The sequence below is a fragment of the Amblyraja radiata genome, chromosome 34 (assembly GCF_010909765.2).
Source record: "Amblyraja radiata isolate CabotCenter1 chromosome 34, sAmbRad1.1.pri, whole genome shotgun sequence".
Taxonomy (NCBI): Eukaryota; Metazoa; Chordata; class Chondrichthyes; order Rajiformes; family Rajidae; genus Amblyraja; species Amblyraja radiata.
The window spans coordinates 2238866-2245095 of record NC_045989.1 but is presented as its reverse complement, the minus strand read 5'-3'; the positions used below and the strand labels follow the sequence as shown (position 1 = coordinate 2245095).

General features: G+C 45.9%; 1 non-coding gene across 1 annotated transcript; it reads right to left on the bottom strand.

The window, feature by feature from the left end:
- Positions 1-467: 467 nt before the first annotated feature.
- On the bottom strand, positions 468-574 carry LOC116991782. Its single transcript, XR_004416899.1, has one exon. It is a non-coding gene; the product is annotated as a U6 spliceosomal RNA (small nuclear RNA).
- Between the last annotated feature and the right edge of the window lie 5656 nt (positions 575-6230).

Here is a 6230-nt window from a genome sequence, read left to right as displayed (position 1 = left end):
GATAGCAGTAAAAGGATTAGTCCAAGTCAACATGGATATATGAAAGGGAAATCATGCTTGACTAATCTTCTGGAATTTTTTGAGGATGTGACAAGTAAAATGGATGAAGGGGTGCCAGTGGATGTAGTGTATCTAGACTTTCAGAAAGTCTTTGATAGGGTCCCGCATGGGTGACTGGTGACTAAAATTAGAGCACATGGTATTGGGGTAGGGTGTTGACATGGATAGATAATTGGTTGGCAGACCGGAGGCAAAGAGTAGGAGTGAACGGATCCTTTTCAGAATGGCAGGCAGTGGCGAGTGGAATGCCGCAAGTCTTGATGTTGGGGCCGCAACTGTTTACCATATTTATTAATGATTTGGAAGAGGGAATTAGGAGCAACACTGGAAAGTTTGCAGATGACACAAAGCTGGTTGGCAGTGTGAACTGTGAAGAGGATGTTAGGAGGTTTTTTTTTGTTTTTTTTGTAAATATGGAACGCTTCACGAATTTGCGTGTCATCCTTGCGCAGGGGCCATGCTAATCTTCTCTGTATCGTTCCAATTTTAGTATATGTGCTGCCGAAGCGAGCACAGGATGTTAGGAGGTTTTAGGGTGACCTGGACAGGTTGAGTGAGTGGGCAGATGCCTGGCAGAATTATAAAAGGACTGGACAAGCTAGATGCAGGAAAAATGTTCCCAATGTTGAGCGAGTCCAGAACCTAGGCCACAGTCTTAGAATAAAGGGGAGGTCATTTAAGGCTGAGGTGAGAAAAAACTTTTTCACCCAGAGAGTTGTGAATTTATGGAATTCCCTGCCACAGAGGGCAGTGGAGGCCAAGTCACTGGATGGATTTAAGAGAGAGTTAGATAGAGCTCTATGTGCTAGTGGAGTTAAGGGATATGGGGAGAAGGCAAGCATGGGTTATTGATTGGGGACGATCAGCCATGATCACAATGAATGGCGGTGCTGGCTCGAAGGGCCGAATGGCCTCCTCCTGCACCTATTTTCGATGTTTCTATGTTTCAAAATGAGTTTAGCACAACTGCGCCTGCACTTAAATGAGTCTTCAAAACTGGTGAAGGGGGGAAAGCCATCACTGGTTGCTCAGTCACCATCATCTGGGACCATGTCATAGCTCTCCGTATCCGGTGATCACCTTCACCAGTCTACCGGGACTGCCCTGCATACATTGACCACAATATCAGGAGATGAGGGGGGACTTCATTAGTACGGGTGTCAGGGGTTATGGGGAGAAGGCAGGAGAATGGGGTTGAGAGGGAGAGATAGACCAGCCATGGTTGAATGGCGGAGTAGACTTGATGGGCCGAATGGCCGAATTCTGCTCCTATCACATATGAACTTATAAGAGTGTATAATTCTCATATGCGCTGGGAACGAAACAACGACATTCTTATTTTCTGTAGCTTTAGAGACACATTAATGCTACAAAGCATAACTATACCGTACATTATCAGTTATTCCAAGTAACCCAGATCATCCTGTGCAATCCAATATATAGCCCCACTGGTCAGTGCAGAGCACACTGAACCCTGTGAAGTGACAGTATCCCCTCTGTGTGCTCAATATATCCCTACATAAACGAGACCCTTACCATATATATGTCGATTGTACTGTGTATTTCTTTCATTGTTTTTAGTTTAGTTTATGCAGCGCAGAAAAAGGTCCTTCGGCTGACCGGGTCCGCGCCGTCCAATGATACCTGCATATTATCACTGCGCTACACTCACTTGGGACAATTTTTACATTTACCAAGCCAATGTACATACATACCTGTACGTCTTTGGAGTGTGGGAGGAAACCAAAGATCTCGGAGAAAACTCACACAGGCCATGGAGAGAACGTACAAACTCCACACAAACCGCACCCATAGTTGGGATTGAACCCGGATCTCCGGTGCTACAAACGCTGTAAGGCAGCAACTCTACCGCTGCACCACAATGCTGTCCGTTATTCATCTTCAATCACCTTCTTTATACCTGTTGGTTTTGTATGAAAGTAAGCAAGCGGGTACAGCAGGCAGTGAAGAAAGCGAATGGCATTTTGGCCTTCATAACAAGAGGAGGAGTATAGGAGCAGAGAGGTCCTTCTACAGTTGTACAGGGCCCTAGTGAGACCACACCTGGAGTATTGTGTGAAGTTTTGGTCCCCTAATTTGAGGAAGGACATTCTTGCTATTGAGGGATCCCAGCGTAGGTTTACAAGGTTAATTCCCGGGATGGAGGGACTGTCATATGCTGAGAAAATGGAGCAGCTGGGCTTGTACACTCTTGAGTTTAGAAGGATGAGAGGTTATCTTATTGAAACATATAAGATTGTTAAGGGTTTGGACACACTAGAGGCAGGAAACATGTTCCTGATATTGACGGAGTCCAGAACCAGGGGCCACAGTTTAAAAATAAAGGATAAGCCATTTAGAACAGAGACGAGGAAACACATTTTCTCACAGAGACAATACACAATAGACAATAGACAATAGGTCATTTGGCCCTTCGAGCCAGCACCGCCATTCAATGTGATCACGGCTGATCATCCCCAATCAGTAACTCGTTCCTGCCTTCTCCCCATATCCCCTGACTCCACTATTTTTAAAAGCCCTATCTAGCTCTCTCTTGAAAGCATCCAGAGAACCTGCCTCCACCACCCTCTGAGGCAGAGAATTCCACAGACTCACCACTCTCTGTGAGAAAAAGTGTTTCCTCGTCTCCGTTCTAAAATGGCTTACTTTTTATTCTTACACTGTGCCCCCTAGTTCTGGACTCCCCCAACATCGGGATCATGTTTCCTGCCTCTAGCGAGTCCAAGCCCTTAACAATGTTATATGTTTCAATGAGATTTCCTCTCATCTTTCTAAACTCCAGAGTGTACAAGCACAGCTGCTCCATTCTCTCAGCATATGACAGTCCCGCCATCCCGAGAATTAACCTTGTAAACCTACGCTGCATTTTATCAATGGCTGTGAGTTGTGAGTCTGTGGAATTCTCTGCCTCAGAGGGAGGTGGAGGTCGGTTCTCTGGATATTTTCAAGAGAGAGGGCTCTTAAAGATAGCGGAGTCAGGGGAGATAGCGGATATAGGGAGAAGGCAAGAACGGGGTACTGATTGGGGATGATCAGCCATGATCACATTGAATGGCGGTGCTGGCTCGAAGGGCCGAATGGCCAACTCCTGCACCTATTGTCTATTGTCTATTGTCTATAACACGGTCTTTGAATAAACCTTCCTTATTCTTATGCCTTTTCCCTGAATGTCCATTGAGGCCTCCTGTCATCAATAACCCTTGACTGATAATTGATATCTAAATCCCCATCCAGAGGCATAAGTGTGATTTGATAATCCTAGGAATGGGATTAGTCAATGTTTTGACAAATTATCCTGGAACAATCATGGATGAACACAACTGTGGAACAAACTCAAAGAACCTCCACTGCTTAGATGTTCATCCAGACCAGCTTCTGGCAAATTTTGTCTAATTCCACCTCTAATTCTGAATGTATAATCCAATTTCTCCAAAAATAAAATGTTCTTTCACTTTAGTTTAGAGATGCAGCGCAGAAACAGGCCCTTCAGCCCGCAGAGTCCATGCTGACACTAGCACTATCTCACACTCAACAGGTACAATTGACACTTATACCAAGCCAATTAGCCTACAAACCTGTATGTCTTTGGATTGTGGGAAAACCCTTGTGGTCATGGGGAGAAACTCCATACAGACAGCACCCGTAGTCAGGATTGCACCCGGGTCTCTGGCGCTGTGAGGCACCAACTCCACCGCTGTGCTGATCGTTATATTTAATTCAAGGATGGAATGGATACATGAATCAATCGAGCTACTTCAGAGATGACAAATTATGACACATAGATTGCTCTTTAGATTCAGATTGGTCACCAGATTGAAAGAGACAGCATGGGAACAAGCGCCTTCATCCCACCAAGCCCTTGCCGACCGTTCACACTTGTTTCATGTTAACGTACTTTTATATCCACTCTCTAGACACAAGGGGCGATTTACAGAGGGCCAAGTAACCTACAAACCCGCACATCTTTGGGATGTGGGAAGAAATTGGAGCACTGGAAACCCACGTGGTCACAGGGAGAACGTGTAAACTCCACATGGATAGCAGCCGAGGTCAGGTTCGAACCTGGGTCTATGGCGCTGTGTGGCAGCAGCTCTACCAGCTGTGCCACCATGCCGCCCTGCGATCTACTCAATTCTAACACATCATCGTTGGCTAACCATACTTTTCCACTGATACTTCCCTGTATTTTCAGTGAATTACTTGGACTACTTATAAATTATTTGCATATTAGTTTAGTGTAGAGATACAGTGCAGAAACAGGCCCTTAGGCCCACCGAGTCCACACCGACCATTGGACACTAACACTATCCTACACACACTGGGGATAATTTACATTTATACCAAGCCAATTAACCTACAAACCTGTATGTCTTTGGAGTGTGGGAGGAAACCGAAGATCTCGGAGAAAACCTGCGCAGGACACTGGGAGAACGTACAAACTCCGTATAGACAGCACCCAGTCAAGATCCAATCCGGGTCTAACATAGTAACATAGTAACATTAGACTAAGTGGGACCCGTTGGGTCCCAGCATCACACGGGAGGGCTGGTCACCAATGCAATATTCCACCTCTCCACCAATTCCAATATTGCTCGCCAGTGGGGGGGGGGGGGGGGGGGGGCTTTCTGTTGCAGTAGTATGGGTGTTGCGGGCCGAAGGTACTGGTTTCCAGAGGGCTAATATAGACATTGGGGGCCGAATGGATTCTTGAACTGGCAGCCAACTGTTGCAACGATTTTAAAAGCCAACCCAAGGCAAACAATTTGGCTGCAGCCACCCAACAATCAAAATTCATTTTGTGAACACAAACTTTTTAAAAGGCGAGGCAACAATTTGGCTGCAGCCACCTGACAACCAAAATTCATTTTGTGAACACAAACTTTTTAAAAAGGCGAGGCAAACAATTGGGCAGCAGCCACCTGACAACCAAAATTCATTTTGTGAACACAAACTTTAAAAAAAGGCAAGGCAAGGCAAACAATTGGGCAGCAGCCACCCGACAACCAACATTCATTTCGTGAACACAAACTTTAAAAAAAGGCAAGGCAAACAATTGGGCAGCAACCATCTGACAACCAAAAACAATTGGGCAGCAGCCACTTTACAGCCGCATCGAGGGGACTCACCGTGGAGTAGACGTGCATTCGGTGTTATTCGCAGCTCAAAGAGCCGTGACCCTCTCGCTTCCTGGGTCTGGCAGGGACTGAGTGAGGGAGTACACTTCCGGGTTTTATAGTCCCTCCCCCCGGTCGCCAGTGGGAGCAGCAGAGAGAATGGCGATTTTTAAAAAAACATTAATATCTCTCTGATTTTTCATTGATGGGAAAAACTCCTCTGGTCCAGGAGGCGGAGGTGGCAAAAAATGACGGACGTAGGTGGCGGCGTTCTCTCTGAAATCGCAGCACAGTGGGCCAAAAGCGGTCAAGATCAGACTTTTAGTAATATAGATAGAAAATACGTGCAGGAGGATGCCATTCGGCCCTTCGAGCCAGCACCACCATTCATTGTGATCATGGCTGATCGTCCCTTATCAATAACCTGTGCCTGCCTTCTCCCCATATCCCTTGACTCCACTAGCCCCTAGAGCTCTATCTATCTCTCTCTTAAATCCATCCAGTGATTTGCCTCCACTGCCGTCTGTGGCAGGAAAGTTTTTTCACACCTCAGTCTTAAATGACCTCCCCTTTATTCTAAGACTGTGGCCTCTGGTTCTGGACTCGCCCAACATTGGGAACATTTTTCCTGCATCCTTTTATAATTTTATATGTTTCTATAAGATACCCACTCATCCTTCTAAACTCCAGTGAATACAAGCTTAGTCTTTTCAATCTTTTGTCATATGACAGTCCCGCCATCCCAGAGATCAATCTCATGAACCCACGCTGCACTGCCTCAATCACAAGGATGTTCTTCCTCAAATTAGGAGACCAAAACTGTACACAATACTCCAGATGTGGTCTCACCAGTGCCCTATACAACTGCAGAAGAACCTCTTTATTCCTATACTGAAATCCTCTTGTTATGAAGGCCAACATTCCATTAGTTTTCTTCACTGCCTGCTGCACCTGCACGCCAACTTATAGTGACCGGTGTACAAGGACACCCAGGTCTCGCTGTACCTCCACCTTACCTAACCTAACCCCATTGAG